Source organism: Halichoerus grypus, chromosome 1 (assembly GCF_964656455.1).
Source record: "Halichoerus grypus chromosome 1, mHalGry1.hap1.1, whole genome shotgun sequence".
Lineage (NCBI taxonomy): Eukaryota > Metazoa > Chordata > Mammalia > Carnivora > Phocidae > Halichoerus > Halichoerus grypus.
This window is the reverse complement of record NC_135712.1, coordinates 172069964-172089626: the sequence shown is the minus strand read 5'-3', so window position 1 is coordinate 172089626 and position 19663 is coordinate 172069964. Positions and strand designations below refer to the sequence as shown.

The 19663-nt window shown below is 36.9% G+C and overlaps 1 long non-coding RNA gene across 1 annotated transcript in view; it reads right to left on the bottom strand.

Annotated features, from left to right (window-relative positions):
- The window catches only part of LOC118525052 (uncharacterized), a 457732-nt gene extending 438541 nt beyond the window's left edge, over positions 1-19191 (bottom strand). Inside the window, exon 1 of the long non-coding RNA XR_013443753.1 lies at positions 19098-19191. This is a non-coding gene — a long non-coding RNA (uncharacterized LOC118525052). The remainder of the gene's footprint in view (positions 1-19097) is intronic.
- Positions 19192-19663: the final 472 nt, after the last annotated feature.

Below are 19663 nucleotides of genomic sequence, written 5' to 3'. Positions count from 1 at the left end.
AAGACATGCAGCAAAATGAAGAATTAGAGATTATTGGAATCTTGAAGATCATCTAATCTAGACATAAAATAATAGTGACCCATGGGCCAGATCTGGTCCAGAGACAGATTTATTTGGCTTGCATTTTTTTTAATTGAATGAATTGCTAACACTTAAAAATTGGAAAACTATAAAGTTGGAAAAATCTGGATTTCTCTTGAAAATGTGAATGATTAGATAGCACTGTGTCCTGATTCCTGACTGGAAACAATCTGCTGGATTGAGAAGGAGTGATCTCTTTCAGACAGGGAAGATTTCTAGATTGATACAGTCCCTCCCAGGCCTCATTACCTTCATTTATATTATTGGCCTGATCTCTGTGGTCTAACATTTCCATTTTACAAATAAAATGGAGTCTGTGTAGTTTGATCAATATTGTAGAAATAGGTACTGTGTTAGGATTCGCTCTAGAACCCAAGACTTGTGGAATCTGATCTAAAGGTGTTAACATCAGTTTCATGTGCTCTTTGCAATCTAACAAAAACCTATAAACACCCAGGGAATTCAATCTGGTGTGCCCTTAGGACTCTTACTACTTCTTACCTTACATTAGAGTTATTTCCATAGGTTCAATTGGTCCTTTACTCATGTATTCACTTAGTAGTTATTGAACATTGCCTATAAGCCAGATCCTGGTGATACAGCAATGAACACAATTCTGCACTCTGGTGGAGAACACAGACAAGTCTTAGCTCTTCGACTATCCTGCAAGCTTTTAAAAGACAGGATCCAATCATATTTACTTTTGAGATAATGTTCAACATGACAGTATAAATATGTAAGTGTCCAATAAAATACAGAATAAATAAAGGAATTTTTGGTTCATTCATTTTCCACAACAAACTAAGAAGGAAGCATGACAGATATTATCTCCATTAGCTAACCAGTTAATCATGACACTAAGATTAAGTGTCTTGGCCATAGCTTATAAGTGCCAGAAAGAGATACTTTTCCATCTACTCCTTATTAAAACAAACATCTTTCTGTAAAGAGGTTTTTTTTGTTTTTTTTTTTAAAGATTTTATTTATTTATTTGACAGAGAGAGAGAGAGCACAAGTAGGCAGAGGGAGAGGGAGAAGCAGGCTCTCCGCTGAGCAGGGAGCCGGACGTGGGGCTCGATCCCAGGACCCCAGGATCATGACCTGAGCTGAAGGCAGCCGCTTAACCGACTGAGCCACCCAGGCGCCCCTCTGTAAAGAGTTTTTTACCAGCAAGTCACAACTAAGCATAGCAGTACTCTATGAAGAACACTACTTCCTGTTAGTATATTTCACTTTTACTATATCACATGGATTCTGATTCTAGATCAATTACTGATTAGCTATATGATTTTGGATAAATCACTTAATAATTCTCGGGGCACCTGGGTGGCTCAGTTGGTTAAGCGTCTGCCTTCGGCTCAGGTCACGATCCCAGGGTCCTGGGATCGAGCCCCTCATTGGGCTTCCTGCTCCGCGGGAAGCCTGCTTCTCCCCCTCCCACTCCCCCTGCTTGTGTTCCCTCTCTCACTGTGTCTCTCTCTCTGTGTCAAATAAATAAAATCTTAAAAAAAAAAAAATTTTTTTTTAAATCACTTAATAATTCTCAATTTCTTCATTTATTAAATACTAGGTTGGACAAGATGAAGTCCACTGCTCTTCATTTGGATAAATTTCTATAATATTTAGGATAAAAAGAAAGAACTTTCTCTATTTATTAAAGTAATGCTACAGATTTATTCATTTCTTGTTGGATTTATGCTCAATAATAATCTGTCTAGAGCTTATTGTGTGCTAGCAGCTTACATAAACTATAGTTAATGTGGCTTCATAATCGGACTGTGATAAATTTAGACAGACGCTCAATGCTGATTCATTTTTAATGGAATAAGGATGGTTCCAAGGTGTCGATCCCCACTTCATAGGATCATCACTGGAATAAAAGTATCAGTATCTCATTATATTGTTTTAACTATCTTCATCACACTTTGACTTACAATGAAAATGAAAAACCTTAAATTACCAAGTTCTTTTTTAATTAGCTTAGTGTACATTAAAGATCATTTCTTTTCATTTTGGAGTTCTTCAGTGGGTATCTTTGAAATGTTGCTGGTTTATTACAATGATGTCTTTATTAAATTGCTCTAGAAGCACACGAAACCAGAGTCCTACTTTACTTTAAAGCTGTTTAATATTAATATTTTATATGAAAATCAAGAGTTATATAGGCTCTGGAAGTCTTAGAATATTATGTTTTATTATGCACAGTGAAATGTTGATAGATGAGAAACTAGCTAAAGGTTCTTCAGGATAGCATTTTAGGAGGCTTTTAACTTCCAGACAATATCTTGGAAAAAATCCACATGTACATATCCCACTCTCATGTCTCATATTCAGTTTTCCTCTTGGTACTTCATGGGAAGGGCCTATGCAATCCTTAGAACAAAGGAGTAAACAGGGTGATGGGTATTAAGGAGGGCACGTGTTGTGATGAGCACTGGGTGTTATATGTAACTAATGAACCATTGAACACTACCTCAAAAACTAATGATGTACTGTACAGTGGCTAACTGAACATAATAAAACAAAAAATTTTAAGATTCTTTCTAGCTCTAAGAATCTCTGTAATTCTGTTTCTGTTGCTCAATAAATATTTGTTGAATGAATAAAGGAAAAAAAGAAATATGATTGTTCTCAAGATGAAGGTCAAGTAATAGATGTCTAGATAGGTGCATGGGCAACTTCTATGAAAGATATAGCTCATACTTTCCCAAATTTAATCTCTTTAAATTAGGCCCTAGTTTTTAATGCTCCTAATTTGTTCACAGGACTTCTTCTAAACAAAACTGTATTTAAAAAAATTTTTGGCACCATTTTTCATACATTACCAATCCTTTTAGTTGTCCTCATATTCCAGAATCTTAATTTGATCTCCCTAGTAAATACCTGGTTCCTTTGCCATGTGTGACATTGTTCTATGGTCCTTGTTGAAAATTAATGGAATTTTTCTACTTCTGTGAAATTCTGCATTTTGAAACTGGACCCCAGGAATTTCACTCAAAACAAATCTGTCCTTCATTCATGAATTTTTCCAGTCCCACCACCACTGCCCCAGTTACAATTAGGTAACAACCATACTAAAGTAACTGTACTGGCAGTGTTATAACTCACCTTTATTCCTCAGCTCACACTGAACCAGAAACAAAGACACAAATAATTAGCTGGCAGAAATTGGAGACAGAAAAATTTGCAGAGTTTGCTCTTCTATAAAAACCCACAAAACTGGGCTAGAAAGGGGGAGGAGGGATTATAAAAATAACTTAGACTATAGGAGTGGAGAAACTGGAGTATTTGAAGTGGGAGGGATGAAAAAGAACCCCACTTGGAGAAAGAAAATGGATTGGGAACTGAATGAGTGATGACCTCCAGGAGCCACCTTATGGACCATTGACTATCCAAAGTCCCCAACTTCCCATGTTTCCCAAGATCCACATCTGTTGTCCCTAAAGGGTGGGGAGTTGGTGGGGAAATGGATTAATGACCCAAGATGGGAGAGAACAGAATCCAATAGACATGGCTCCTGTGAACTAGAGTGCTGCTAGCATAGCAACATCATTTCATACGCTGTTTCCTTAAATGGCCTTCCCCTTTCCCACCTTTGAGCTTTTGCTCCTGTCTCATCCATTTATATCTTCCCTCCAAAGACTAAGGTGATCACACATCTATTTCCCAGGACACTCCCAGTTTATTCCTATTGCATCAGTGTAATTATTAATAGGCTCCCCTTTCACTCTGCTCTCTCTCCTGTTGTCCAAGGATGAACAATAAATTATCAACTCACTAGGTCCATTTTCATTTTTAAAATTGTCCACATTATTCAATGTAAAGTTTAATTACTACCCTTTACAAGGCGTCTTCCCTAATTTCATAAGTTATCATTTCTCTCTTTTCTATGACTTCATAGCTATTTGAAGGGATATGATAACATTCTGCCTTTATAGAATAGTAATTTGTGAGTATATACTTTTTCCTTCTAGGCTTGTAGGGGCAGGACCACATTCTTCTTTGTAGCGTCATCCAAGGTGATTTGTATGTAGATAGTTAACAGATATTTCTCAAGTTGGTTTAATATCATATACAATTTCCGATATCATAATTTTTGAATGTGAAAATCCAGAGACACATTTTCTGTAAAATTAATATTAGAATTAAATTACATGTGCAAAATACTTAGCATATTGTCCCACATGTAGTAAGTTTCATACCTGGCAACCATTTTATGGTTATAATGTTACATATTATATAATTAATATGAAAATATATAAATAATATATAAAACCATATAATATATAATAATTTCATTATAATAATATATAACTATAATATATAATGTTATAGTTATTATTATTATAGTTATTATAAATTATTATAATAAATGATTATTTTATATTATGATCTTATGAATTGGTTTTTCCCCTGCATTGCCACTGCTCTTTGTCCTTACATATATTACATTTTTCCTATATTATTCAGATATATGTCACAGCTCAAATACAAGATACATAGAACAAAGATAATATAACAATTTTAGCATAATGCCTGCTTTACACTATAGTTGAAAAAATGTAAAACATAAGGAATTATTGTTGTATATGCAAAACTGAATTTACTTTTGCAAATCAATAAGGGATTTTAAAGAGCTCTCATAACTCAAACATAAAAAGACAAGTAATGTAATTTAAAAATGGGCAAAAGGTAATGTCCACAATAGCCAAACTATGGAAAGAGCCCAGATGTCCATCGGTAGATGAATGGATAAAGAATATGTATACATATATATATATATATAGTGGAATATTATTCAGTCATCAAAAAGAATGAAATCTTGCCATTTATAATGACATGGATGGAACTAGAGGGTATTATGCTAAGCAAAATAAGTCAGAAAAATACAAATATCATATGATTTCACTCATGTGTAATTTAAGAAACAAAACAGATGAACATAGGGGAAGGGAAAGAAAAATGAAATAAGATGAAATCAGAGAGGGAGACAAAGCATAAGACACTCTTAATATAGGAAACAAACAGGATTGCTGGAGGGGAGGTGGGTGGAGGGATGAGGTAACTGGATGATGGGCATTAAGGAGGACATGTGATGTAATGAGCAATGGGTGTTGTATGCAACTGATGAATCACTAAACTCTACCTCTGAAACTAATAATACACTATATATTAATTAATTGATTTTAAATTTTAAAAAATGGGCAAAAGGTTTAAATATACATTTCTCCAAAAAAGATATATAAATGGTCAATAATCACATGAAAATATGTTGAACATCATTATTAATTAGAGAAATGAAAATCAAAACCATAGTAATATACCAGTTCACATCCACTAGGATAGCTAAAATAAAAAAGACAGACAATAATAAGTGTTGATGAGGGTAGAGAGAAACTGAAACTTGCAAATGTTGCTGATGGGAATGTAAAATGGCAGAGCTGCTTTGGTAAACAATTTGGCCATTCCTTAAACAGTCAAACATAGAGTTATCATATAATTTAGAGTTCTACTACCAGGTATATTCCCAAGAGAAAAGAAAAACTATATCTACACAAAGACTTGTATACAAATATTCATGAAGGCAATACTCACAATAGCCAGAAAGTGGAAACAACCCAAATATCCATCAACTGGTAAAAAGAGAATCAAAATGTGGTATATCCATATAATGGAATATTATTAGTAGTAAAAAGGAACTCAGTACTGATACATGCTACAATAAGAATGAACTTCAAAGACATTATCCTTTGTGGAAAAAAACAGGCACAAAAAAATCCCATTATTATATTATTCCATATTTATGAAATGTTCAGGAAAGGCAAACATATAGAGACAGAAAGTTGAATAGTGATTGCTTAGAGTTTGGTTAGGAGTGGGGAGTGACTGTAAATGGGCATAAGGTGATGGAAATGTTCTAAAACTAGATTGCAGTGATGATTGTATAACTGCAAATATACTAAAATTCATTGACTTGTACATTTAAAGTGGGTGAATTTAATGGTATGTAAATTATACTTCAGTAAAGCTGTTTAAACAGAAATTGAATTGACAACCTACTAAATTACAGAATAGTAAGGCCGAAAACCTAGATGTGTCTCTGACTTGCCAATCACCCTTTGCCTCAGTTTCCCAGTCCAAGGGTGTTCTCCTTCCCTTTAATTAGGAAGAAATGCTAGAGAGGTGTGACAAACATAATACACCTTTGATGATTAAAAAAGTAAAGGGGGAAATGTGGTGTGAACTGCAGAGAAATAAGGAGCCCTGGCTTCCATTACTGTCTGCCAGTTGATAACTGGCTATGTAAGTAAAGACAAATCACCCCCTCACAAGTGTTTAGTTCTCTCATCTTTAAAATGAAAGCCTAGAACTCCTGGTTTGTTATATTAGCCCATCCAAATGTTGCACAAGGGGCTGGCCCAGGTAGCCACAGCTGATAGGAAGAAGGGTAGACAGATAACTGAGCCTGAGCCAATCAGACTCTCCAAGAGATTTTGGCGTTGGGACTCTAGGCCAGTAACTATGCGAAGTTAGGAAAAGTCATGTCTACTCCTGCCCTTAGTCCAGTATTTTGGACCCTTGAAAATCTGAGGAATGTCAGAGGAAAATAATCCATAGCAAAGAGCAATAAAATGAAGCCAACCTGAAGCAGAGACAAAATTTTGAGAGATGATGGCAAAGGCAGACCTAGTTTCTGCCAGATTTCTGGTTCTTATGAAGTCAAGCAATGCTCTGTGTCCTTTTGTTGGGTTCTATGAAACCTGTTCAAATCCTTGTATAATATCCAATTTTCTTGCTCTAATATGAGTGGCTTCTGTTCCTTTCAATCAAAAGAATTCTGTCTAGAGAAGCAGTCATTGCACTGATTTCTACAGTATTTTCCAGCTCTCACACTTTCTTTAGACTTGATGCTACCTCCCAGCTTGCTTTTGGCACCCAAGCCCAGAAATGAGACAATGACTTTCTCACAGATGAGTTGTTAATTTCCTCATTAAAAGCCACTTTCTCCTCAATGAAGTCACCTTTGAACTGACCAAACCAAAATATGCAAGGCTGAAACTTACATTAGTATGTGTCAAGATTAAAGTACTTCACGGATGAGTTAATTTAAAAAAAAATTACACTCTTAAAATTTTTGGTTAATGGCACCACTGAAATAGCAGTGTTTCTAACTTTTGAGTCATGAAAACAATATTATTCATGACCATGAACAAAAGTGAATCCCTAAATGAGAGCTGGAGAAGATTTCTTCTACTATGCCAAATAAATATTTGAGAATAATTATTGGGTGAGCCTAAAATAATTGTGAGGCCATTCTACCTCATTTCAATCCCCATATTTTGGTGTAAGTATGATCTTAAAAGTAAAGCACCCAAGGTAAAGTGTGAGATTCTGTAGTCTACAATTGTTAGCAAAAACATCCTCAGCAGTTACTCATTTAAAAGCCACTCCTTCTGCCGCACCTGGGTGGCTCAGTTGTTAAGCATCTGCCTTGGGCTCAGGTCATGATCCCAGGGTCCTGGGATCGAGCCCTGCATCGAGCCCTGCATCGAGCCCTGCATCGGGCTCCCTGCTTGGCGGGAAGCCTGCTTCTCCCTCTACCTCTGCCCCTGCTTGTGCTCCTGCTCTCACTATCTCTTTCTCTGTCAAATAAATAAATAAAATCTTTAAAAAAAAAAAAAAAAAGCCACTCCTTCTATCTCAGCTACCTCTATTCTCTTGCCCTCTGTAGTTTCTACTCTTTAAAATTGCATAATAGCTCCCAAAAGGGGAGGTCAAACTTTAATGATTAAAATCCAACTATACCGTTCTGCTTCACTCCTACTTCATAAAAAAGGATTTTTTCAATGGCAGGCAAATGCAAATCACCACATTATCCCATTTTACTGTGCCTAAATGATTTTATGTGGCTTCCAAAGAAGGAGCTAATGTATCCCATAAATAAAACAATCAAAGTTTAAAGCCTCCAGTCTGTTTTCTCATCAGACCACCCACTCTGACTTTATGGCCAGACTGAAAATAGGACATCAGACATTTTAACTAATCACACAGAATCCATGAAATTATCTTCACATCCTGTTGAGTCATGAGAATTTAGAACTACCACAGGTCTTTGCTGGGTATCACAGAAAAATATTTAGAATACAGTGCACTGGACTTAAATCTTCATATCAATTACCCATCTAGCAGAAGTTCATTTATGCTCTGAAACAGTGATTTTCAACCAGTGGTGATTTGGTCCCTCGGCGGCATCTGGCAATGCCTGGGGACAACTTGAAGGGGAAAGGCTACTATTGTTATCTGCTGGATAAAGAATGGGGATGCTGTTGAATATCCTATGTTCAAATTTTGGTTCAGATGTCAAGACTGATGATGCCACACACACGTGCTTATGCACACACACACACACACACACACACACACACCCCAAGAGAGTATGAAAAGGTTTATTGCTCACATAAAGAAACTTCTAGGAGAATGCAGGGCAGGTGCCCAAGACAGTCTGAAAATGGTTTGGGTTTTTATTGTAGTTAGGAGGTGAAGCAAGGGTAAGGATTCTCATCCTAGGTTTGCCCTATTTGAACTTCCCTGCTGGAACCAAGGGAAGGAACATCCTACTTCTCTCTTAGGTCTTGTTCAGATGTGGGACAAAAGAGCAATGAGGAATGATGGGGTTTGAAAGTTGTCAGTGGTCAACCATCAAAAATGGAGTCAGACTCTTTATTACACCCTGCAACAGGAGGGCCCCCACAACAAAGTTTTTCCAGGCTTGAATTTCAATGATGCTGGGGTTGAGAGCCCCTGTGCTGCAGCTGGGGTAGTCTGATTCAGGTTGGATGTAGGTAGTGGCCTAGTAGATGCTGTGGGCCCATCAGATGGCCCCCCTCAGCAGCCAGGCACTCATTCTTCCAGCAGATGGTCCCCCTCAGATGGCCATCCTGCCAGATGGTCCCCCTCAGCAGCCAGACCCTCATTCCTCCAGCTGTGCAGGCTGTTGATTGCCCAGAGCAGAATCCCTCTGCTGGAACAGCCAGTAAAGAGCGCCAGTTCACTCAAAGTAACGCCCGCCCCTTTCCTGGGAGCAGCCCACAACCAGTATCTGGCTGGGTGGCCAGGGAGGGTACACAGGCCCCGCCTCTTTCTTCAATTTAAGTCGACTCTGCAGGGCCAGCTAAGCTCCAGAGCTCCCCATAGGAATCAACTGAGACCTCTGTGGTAATTGCATCTCTGTTAAGTTTCTTCCTCTGCCCAATTTTGCCTCCCTCTCATTGTCACATATGTTGTCTCTATTCTGCAATTCCCAATAAACCCACCGCACACCAATCTCCATCTTAGAACTTGTGTCCCCTGGAATTTGACCTTTTCTTAACCAGACCTAGAGTGACAAATAAAATTCACATTGAGACCAGGACCATATATGCATATATATGTTCTCTCTATATGAATAAAATTAATTTTTGCAAATTGATACTAACCATTATCATGATATACCCTGATATTTCCTATTCTACTCTATTTTATTTTTTTTAATGCTGTCCATGAGCCAATACATGGATCTCACAAGCTGCTAATCAGTCTTGATCCACTAACTGAAAAGCATTTATTGAGATGTACAACCAGATTAACTCTTTTGGCAGATGATACTTTTTAAGATGTAACCAATTGTTTTTTGTTTTTTTTTTTCCCCTGACTCAATTTGTTAGGTCAATTTGGATCCAAAGACCTAATTAGTTCTATGTGTGTAGCCACAGAGTAAAAAGTCTCAACCATGGTCTACTCTTAAAGAAATGGGCCTCATTACTTTCAATCATGTTTGATAAATCCAACTAAGGCTAACAGATTGTAAACCCTTGCCAAAACCTACTCTAACATTTAGTCTTGTCATTATTGCATCATAAAAACCAACTAGCTGCAAAGCTGAAAGAGTTGATTTTCTTCAGGAAGTCAAACATTACAAACCTGACTTACATAGTTTTCTTAAGTGATTGCCAATTTCTTTTCTGAAAGAGAGCAAAGAAAAACTTTGATGAGGTTTTAACAAAGGAAGTTTTACTAGATAGTTTCCAATATATAAGAAGAGTGATTGAAAGGATGAGAAGTTAATGTGTGTGCCTCTTGCCTTACAAATACCATTTGCAAGGGCAGACAGAAGCTGTACCTTGTGAGGATATGGTGCCTCTGGGAGGTAGATTCATGAGAAGGGTGGGAAAAAGCCACAGCCAAATCTCCAGAAAAGGACAGTGATGAAAGAGAACTCAGAAATTGTCCAGTGCCCTCCTTTTCCAGAGGGAGAAACTGAGGCTCAGGTCAGGTAAGTGATTTACCTAAGTACACATTATCTGATGGAAGAACCTAGAAATCCTCTGCTACCTTCTCCTGATGCTCTTTCTGCTACATCATGGGACTTCCGGCGATGAAATTTCCTTTTTAGAGGAAGAGCTTGTTCTTTATGATTTCCCAGGAGATTTATTCAAAATAAGCTCAGAGGAACATGTGGGGTTATTTTCCATTCAAAATATACCTACCATAGGGTTTGCCGCCAACATTAATAAGACTTTGACACCTCTAGAATCACCTCTAATAGAGGCAGAAGTTTACTCCATATTGCTTTTGTAACAGCAATTCCCAAATCTATTCTCTTCTGGAAATCCAGAAAAAACTGCTAAAACTTGCTGTGCTTCATTTTTTGAAACATTAACTGAGTCCTTGGCAGTGAAAAGAATTTAGCAAGATTTTGGCATAATGTCTTGAGGAAATTATGCCTTATTTGCTCATTTTGCAGGTGTTTGAGCTAGTGTAGACTTCAAGTCAAGATCTTAAGGAAGTTCTTATTCTAAATGAGGCTTATTTTAGAATTGCCCTTTCCAAATTCCTATCTGATGCTTTAACAAGCTTTGTAAGGAAATCCCTTTATCTCTTTTGGATTTCTGGAAATCCTGCTGTTTGGACCCAGAAAAGCAAATAATTTTGGCTAAGTAAATTTCAGACCTTTAGCACATACTAATGTGAATGTTTGTATTAGAGCACATGTAAATATTTTATGAAAAGAATGCTTGCCTAAAATAAACATTTCAAAATGATCAAATGAAACTTTTATTTAGAAAGTACCTTTCTCCAAGGAGTTCAGAAATGCTTTATAAACACTTGCTTGATCTTAAATCAAGATTTTTTTTTTTTTAGCTTGAAACTATCAAAATATACCCTTCTGTTGTGTCTTGCGTTTGAGTAGTTTTTATTCAGGGGAAAATGTTCATGATTTCACTCAAAGTTCCCCAGAAATAGTCTGATAGTCTGGAAATCTGGAAGCCTGGCTTGTAGTCCTCTCTGTGCGGTTAACCAGCTAGGTGGTCTTGAGCAAGTCAGTATGCCACTCCTTGTCCCAAATCCAGAGGTTGGCCTGAAACCTCTGGAAGAAACGTTCTATTCTGAATGGTAGAGAGTCACCTAACTTTGAAGGTCTGAGGACACTTTGAGAGATATCAGCCTTTTGAATCTCTTTGTTTATAGTTAATTGTACAAAGGAGCTATGCAATTTATTTGATAAAGATAAACTCCCCCATTCAAAACAAAGCCCAGTTTTCCCTTTCTCTTTTTTACATGTTTAAGTTTCAGTCCAAAATTCTAGTTGACATGAGGAGTCTGTAGACTGTGGGATTAAGAGAAAGAAGTGGGTTCAAACCCTAGCTCCTTCACTAATGAGTTGTGTAGCATTGGTGAAATTATCTACCTTCTCTGACCCTCCGTGTCCTCATCTGTAAAGTGGGAATAAAAACACCCACACAAGAAAGTTGTCAGGAGCATTAAAGGAGATAAGGTATGTAAAGCTTCTGGCACACAGTAGGCCCTCAAAAGATGGTAAAGGAGTCTTAGGATATTTAACATTGACACATTTATCCAGCTTCTGAGAGAACTGGAAATAACCAATTATTTCCAGAATGAGTTTAGGGGGAGAGAAGAGTCATTAGGAAGGATGTTGAAAATAATAATGTTTATTTTGAGAAGAAAAGGGATAAACTGAGAGAACCTTCTAGAAATAAGATGGCTTCATAAATAAGAAAGATGTATTGTGTGGATCAGAATAATACAAGTTATAATAGAATGAGCTGAGCTTTGAAAGGACCCTACCTGATGTAGAGAATGAAATTATGGTTCTTCTATAAATTCTAAGTAAATCCACAAGCCAATGAATGTTGACATTCTATGAAATGACAGAAAGATCCATGTGGTCCAGAGAATGACTGAGATTTTAAGTAACAGGTAAAAAAAAAAAATCCCAGAAAAACGTAATATCAAATCTCATTGTCACTAAAAATGGAACTGGAACTATAAATGCTCCTTCTTTAATATCATAATTATTAATGTACCATCTTAGAGATGATACAAATCTCACATTCATGTATTTGATATTTAAAGGCCACCAGCCATAAGTGTATATAAGAATAAAGCCATAAGTTTATTCCCAATTTACAGATGAGGACACGGAGGGTCAGAGAAAGTAGATAATTTCACCAATGCTACACAACTCATTAGTGAAGGAGCTAGGCTTTTGAGTTTCACTTCTTTCTTGTGGTGGGCACAGAGGAAAAAAATTATAGGTAAGAGTTCCTGTTCTCTAGAATTCTAGAATCATCTATCACATACTCCTAAAAGAGATAAGAAAAGCCCTGTACAACTATTTTGTTCCATTGACTGAGCACCTGTGAAGTGCCCAGGTACTGCGCTGTTTTCTGCATTACGTCATTCACCCTGACAGATGCACTGCTGGAAAATGACGAGGTACTCTCCAACCACACTCTCCACTTGTGAACAGATGCTCTAACTGAAATCTGCATTCTTATAACTTCTGCCTAATCCCCCTGGAGCCACATAGTATCAGAATAATTCTTTTTCACGTGTCAGCTGTTCAACAGATGTCTCCTAGTAAGGAGCCCCATATAATCTCCAGATTAATTATCCCCCTTCCAGAAACTCCACCATGTTTAACTCTTGTTTGTGACTGTATCCCTAGTACCTAGAACAGTGTCTGGCACATAAGAGGAATTCAGAAACATTTTTGCTGAATATAAAATCTAGCCACATACACTTGATGTCCTACAGTTTATTGATATCTGATGCAGAAGATAAAAATCAGAATTGAACGCACTCTTCCAGGTATAGTTTGACCAGAGGAGAGTACATTGAGTTCATTCCCAAACCCTTGAATACAAGCCAATGAAACATTATCTTTTTCTGGCAAAAATGTCACCCAATTTCATTTTGAGCATGAAATCAGAGCACCCGGTCTTCCTCATAGAACCATTTTTTCAGGCAGGCCTTGCCAGCCCCTCATTTGTGCAGATTTTTAAAAATTCTAAACACAGGTCTTTACCTTGCATATTTATATCTTATTTGTCTACCTGGCTGGTTTTCTTTAAATCTTCCATGTGATTTCTAACAAGATTTCTACTCTCTCCTAATTTCAGGCATCCCACAAACCTCATTGGCAAACTTTCTATAATTATATAAATTATTGAAATTTTGAACAAAGCAAAGCCTCATAGACCGCCACCAGCAGCCTGGCTCAAAGTCAATCTGATAACAACATTCAACTTTCGAATCCCCATAAATCACTACAATATGGAAGACATTTTTCTCAAGGATATTATGTAAAATCAATTGCTTTGCTCAAATTTAATTATCCCAGAGAGCCCAACTCACACTGTAGTAATCTCACCCTAAAGCTAAGTACGCTGGGGAGCATAAAATGTATTTCAGTTCATCTAATCTTCTATTTATTGCATAAATTTTATACCCTGAATCCTTCAGAACCTCAAATTTTGAAACTAATTCCAGGTTCTTGAAACTCAAAAGCCTTAGTTTTTGGTACTCAGAGTAATTTCTCTGCTTTTCTTCTGTATTTCTCCCTTACCTGGGGGCAATGAATACTTAAGATTCAATGAGACAAGAACAATTTGTTTGAGAATATGGACAATGAAAGGGTGCATGTAAAGGGAACTCCAGTTAAAAACCTCAAAACACTTGCAAAGTATTATCTGACTATATAGGTTTAGAAACTCGTCCCCCTCACAGCTGGTCAACTTTTCTTCCTGATGCAAGAATCTCAAATCACAGGCTAAATTTATACTAAGATTTTCTATCTAGCAACATAGTAGAGTAATTGAGTTATCATTGGAGGGGCATTTCTTGGTCTTACACCGTGGTTGAAGATTAAGATGAAGATCAAAGCCTTACATGACTTAAACTTTTCAGGAACTTACTTTGCAAGAATGAAGATTATAGCTCTTTACAATGAGAATAATAATTAATTTTTTGAAAATAATAATTATTTTTATTATTTTGCCTTTAGAACTATTGAGAAATCTAGATTTTTGGAATATGGTGTCTTTTGTTGTTTAGGCTTTACCATCTGTTAGTATAGAACAATCTATTTTTCTTGGGGAAAAACCAAACACCTATGACATATGTTTGCTTTAGAAGATGGTTTATTTGAGTTGTTGAAATAAATCACAATATCCTATTTTCTATTTTTTGTCCTTTCACAAGGATTTCCACATTTCCTTCTAAGATATATTTTTTTAATATTTAAAGGGAAAATATCTGTTCAACAGATAATTGAAATTCTATTATGCACATTCACCAAGGGAAATGTAAAGGTCCTACTCTTGAGGAGCTTACAATATAATAAGGAACAATGTTAAGGTTAATAAAAATTGATACAATAAATATCTACCATCACATTCTTTAATAGCTAATTTTTAAAAATCTGATTATGTAATTGTAATGCTAGCCTTTTCTTTTTGGATCTTATATAAAAATAATGAATTTCTTGCTATTTTTTAGTGTTGATTGAAAAGTCCCTTGTCAACATTTATGTTCTTCCTAAGAAGTCTTTTATGATTAGATCCTTAGCTGTAGTAAGACTATGAAGTTTTTCCATATTTGACTCATCATATATTTTAATGAAAAATGGAGTACCCAAAAGCTCAATAATATGTGATTATTAGACTGATTTATTAAAAATAATATCTCGTGACAGCAATGTTCCTGATACAAATTATTTAAAAACCCTCTTGTTAGCTCAGTCTTTTCATTGTTCTTATGAATATAGTTATCACTTACTTTGGTGTAAAGCAACACTGATAAATAGGAAATTATTACATTTTTAACTATAAATATTCATTAGAACTTGTTCCTGATCAATCAGTGCATCTTTCTTTATTATAGTCATATTGTTTCCTTTCAGTCCTTTCTAGTACTTTAGCTAGAAGCAAAGTGACATAGTCATAATTCTACAGGCTTTGTGTTTTTTCACTGCTAAAGCAACTGAATGTGCATAACTTTGAAGGAAAAAAAATTAAATGATGGAGGAAGAGCTCACTGATGATAAATGTCTTACTGATTCCAAATGAAAATTGGAATAAATTATTGGTTTAATAATATTGCTCAAGAACTGCCAGCTTTCTGAGAATATTAACAAAATGACATATAATCGCTAGAGTGAGTTCTTCCTCTGCTTGAAGATATTTAAAGACTAGCCCCTTGAGGATAAACTAATTTGAATTTTTCTCAGAGTTTAATACATTTTTTAAAAACATATTTAACTAAGACATTAAAAAGAGAGTCTTCAATTTATTAACAGTTGTCCCATATCACTCATCCTTACTGTCATCATTTACAGATAAAAAACTTGCTTTCAATATAGGCTTAATATTTATTAAATGCCATGGAGACCCAAATTTTATCCTGGTTTAGGCAAAAGGAAATAAAACAATTAGAAATGTATAATATGGGACGCCTGGGTGGCTCAGTCGGTTGGGCGTCTGCCTTCGGCTCAGGTCATGATCCCAGGGTCCTGGGATCAAGTCCCACATCGGGCTCCCTGCTCCACGAGGAGCCTGCTTCTCCCTCTGCCTCTGTCTCTCTCTCTGTCTCTCATGAATAAATAAATAAAATCTTTAAAAAAAAAAAAAAGAAATGTATAATATATTCTCTCTTATCTGCTTCAATAAAAGCAATGGGGTATTCTGGTTAATCCACTAAGAGAGGTAATATTAAGATACCTGCAGAATCTTAGTAGATTTTTAATTTTTAAAAGAATGTTACTACATTAAAATTCCTATAGGACTACAATGGCTGCTTTTGGAGATACTTTAAGATTTTATAGTACCTCAGAAACACAAATATTGACTGAGTGCTTATGGAGTATCAGGCTATATCTTAGGATACAAAGACATGTAAGACATACACCATCTGTAAAGAAGCTTTTAGTTTGAGAGGAGGAGACAGACATATAAATATTTATATTTAATAATATGTAAAATATGGTGCCTTAATTTGGATTTCCCCAAAAGCAGACTCCATTACAAAGACATGGGTACATGCAGTTTATTTGGAAGGTGATCCTAGAATCATAAATGAGCAGGTTATTATGTGAGCAACTGGGGCTTAATTCCATAGGCCCTTGTCTGGAACAATGTACAGCACACCTCAGAATTGATCTGCTAAGGGATGGGTAAGCTCCATCTTCCATCCTGCTCTTCCTCACTGGTCTGGAACCTCTGGGCTATCAGCTAGAAAACACCCTTAGAAAGAGAAGCAGAGAGATGCAGCCTCTTGAGGTAGGAAGCCATTGGCATGCGAGGGTAACTTCCCACCACAGCTGCAGGTAAACGCTGAAGTAGCCAAGAGGACATGGGATGCACTATCAACAGCCCCTGCTACAGATGATGTGGTAGAAGTCTGTCATTGCAGAGGGGAACCCAGAAGAGGAAAAAATCAGTTCTGCCTGCTAAGTCAGGGAAGACTTTAGAAGATAACAGATGCTTGAGTAAGTGTTCTCTGGGCAAATGTAAGGGAATGATGTAGAGGGCTGCTACTTAATTGCAAATAGTGGGATACCAGATTACAGGGACATCAGGGAGCAGGCAGTCCTACTTATGCATTAACTGGGATCAAATTCACTGCTAAAATAAATATATATGTGCTTTTCCTTAGGTAGATACAGGTTCCAATGGGGCCAGTTTTCAAAGCCACTGTAAATGTTTCAAGCTATTAACCATACAACAGACAAGTTTCTTGCGAGCACTAAGGAAACAATTGCTTTACTTCTCAATCATGGCTTTGACTAAAAGACGTGAACATGGCACTGGGAAGCCAGACACAGACAGACTAGAGCTTGACTGCCTGCAGTTCTGCAGGTGATGGAACTTCAGGAGAGAAACTAAGTTTCAGGACAACATGAGGGCAGGGTGAGGCACTGGTCTTACAGAAAATGGGAGCTGGATCAGGTTTCAAGACAGCTCTTAGGATGTAGAGTAAGAAGAAGAGACCAGAAATACAGTTCTTGAAATTGTGGTCCAAATAGGGATGGAAAGAAACAGAGCAGGATCATAGTGACTAGAACTGAGGTGCCAAGTCAGAACAAGAGTAGCAGCAAGAGGAAGTGGGTGGGGGGATGGGTTAAATATGTGATGGGGGGCACTTGTTAATGATGAGCACCAGGTGTTGTTTCTGTGTTGAATCACTAAATTGTACACCTGAAACTATTACACTATATGTTAACAAACTGGAATTTAAATTAAAGAAAGAAAGAAAGAAAGAAAGAAAGAAAGAAAGAAAGAAAGAAAGAAAGAAAAAGAAAGAAAGAAAGAAAGAAAGAAAGAAAGAAAGAAAGAAAGAAAGAAAGAAAGAAAGAGTAGCTGTGAGAATGATACATCCAGAGCCAGAATAAAATTGCTATGTATTCATTTCCTCATAGACTGAGTCAGTACTTTGGGAATATTTGTGCCCATAAAAATCATTTGGCAGGCTTGTTTTAAACGGGCAGATTCCCTAAGTTCTAACCTTACTCTGCTCTCATATCACACTTCCATAGATTTGGACTGAGGTCTGGGAATCAGCATTTTTAACAAGGGTCCCATGTGACCTGGATGCAGATGGTCAGTGAGCCATGTGATAAGAAACCCAGATTTAGGTAAGGTTGATTTCAGGGTCTGGGAAAGAAGTAATCTTCAAATGGCCCCAGCAATGTGCAAAGTAGGGTGATCAATCCATCCCTATACAGATCTTCCTCAACTTATGATGGTGTTATGTCCTAATAAACCCATCATAAGTTGAAAATATCATAAATTGAAAATGCCTTTAACACACCTAACCTACCGAGCATCACAGCTTAGCCTAGGCTACCTTAAACATGATTAGAACACTCCCATCAGCCTACAGTTACGCAAAATCACCTAACACAAAGCATATTTTATAATGAAGTATTGAATATTTCATGTAATTTATTGAATATTGTACTGAAAATGAAAGTTAGACTGGTTATATAGGTACAGAATGGTTATATGGGTATCAGTCACTTACTTTCACGTGGCTCACTGCAGCGGCTCAGCATCACGGAAGAGGATCTTACCACATATCACTAGCCAGGGAAAAAATCAAATTCCAAGTATGGTTTCTACTGACTCCATATCACTTTTGCACCACCGTAAAGTCTTAAGATCATAAGTTGAACCGTTATAAGTCAGGGACCATCCTGATACCAAGAACTTACCCAGTTTTAGCATAAAAAGTCCCATGTCCCAGGAAACCATTCTATCCCAGTGTTGGGACAGTTGATCAGCCTAGCATAAAGGGAGCTTCCATTGTGCCAGCTAGCTCACTAAAGACCCAGGCACTGTTACCTCAATTCTCTGCATCCCTGTAGACTCCATATTGAGCTAACATTTTTATTCCCCACACACTGTTCATGTTACTCCTTTCTTGAGTTGAATTTGTGAACTCACTGAGGTAAGATATGATGCTTAAAAGCTCATGAGGTGCTAGGCTGAAGGTCCTGTTCCCAGAGGTCATATATCTATCCCTAATTCCCTCACCTTCTTGCGTGGAAATGGAGGAACTCCAGAAAATAAAAGGAAACCCCCCAAAAAAGCAGTTACAAAGCACACTAACATTTGGATGACTATTTATATAAACATCTTAACATCATGGGCAAGACTGGCCCTGGTGTCAGGTACCTGGGTTATATCACTGCTCACTGCTCCATCATTTACAAGACATGTGAACGTGGTCCAGTTACTTCTGCTCTATGTACCTCTGTTTCCTCATCTGTAAAGTGTAAATAATAATAATATCAATAATCATAAGAATCATAACATCTACTTCACAGAATTAAATTAATTAACACATTAATTAACACATGACCTCAGTAGTGTGTGTCACATAGCAATCACTCCATAAACAGAAGTTAATATGATTATTCAAACCCTGATATTTAACTCCAAGTCATTCAGTTACTTGTATGAATAACACTCATCTTTCAGTTCCCTGGCAAATTAAGTTGTAACATTCAAAGTCATTTTATACAAATAAGCTTCTTTTCCTCTCACCTACAATATCTAGCAGAAAATTTTACCCTGCACTTCAGCCTGTCTCTGGTGCTGATAGAAGACAGGATGAATCAGTCCCACACAGGATGTTTATTAGTGCCCAGTCTGTTCGAGCATCCAGTAAGCTTACAAGCATAGGGAGGAGGCTTGGAAACACTTCAAAGCCTGCCGACACTTAGATTGCTTCTGGTGGC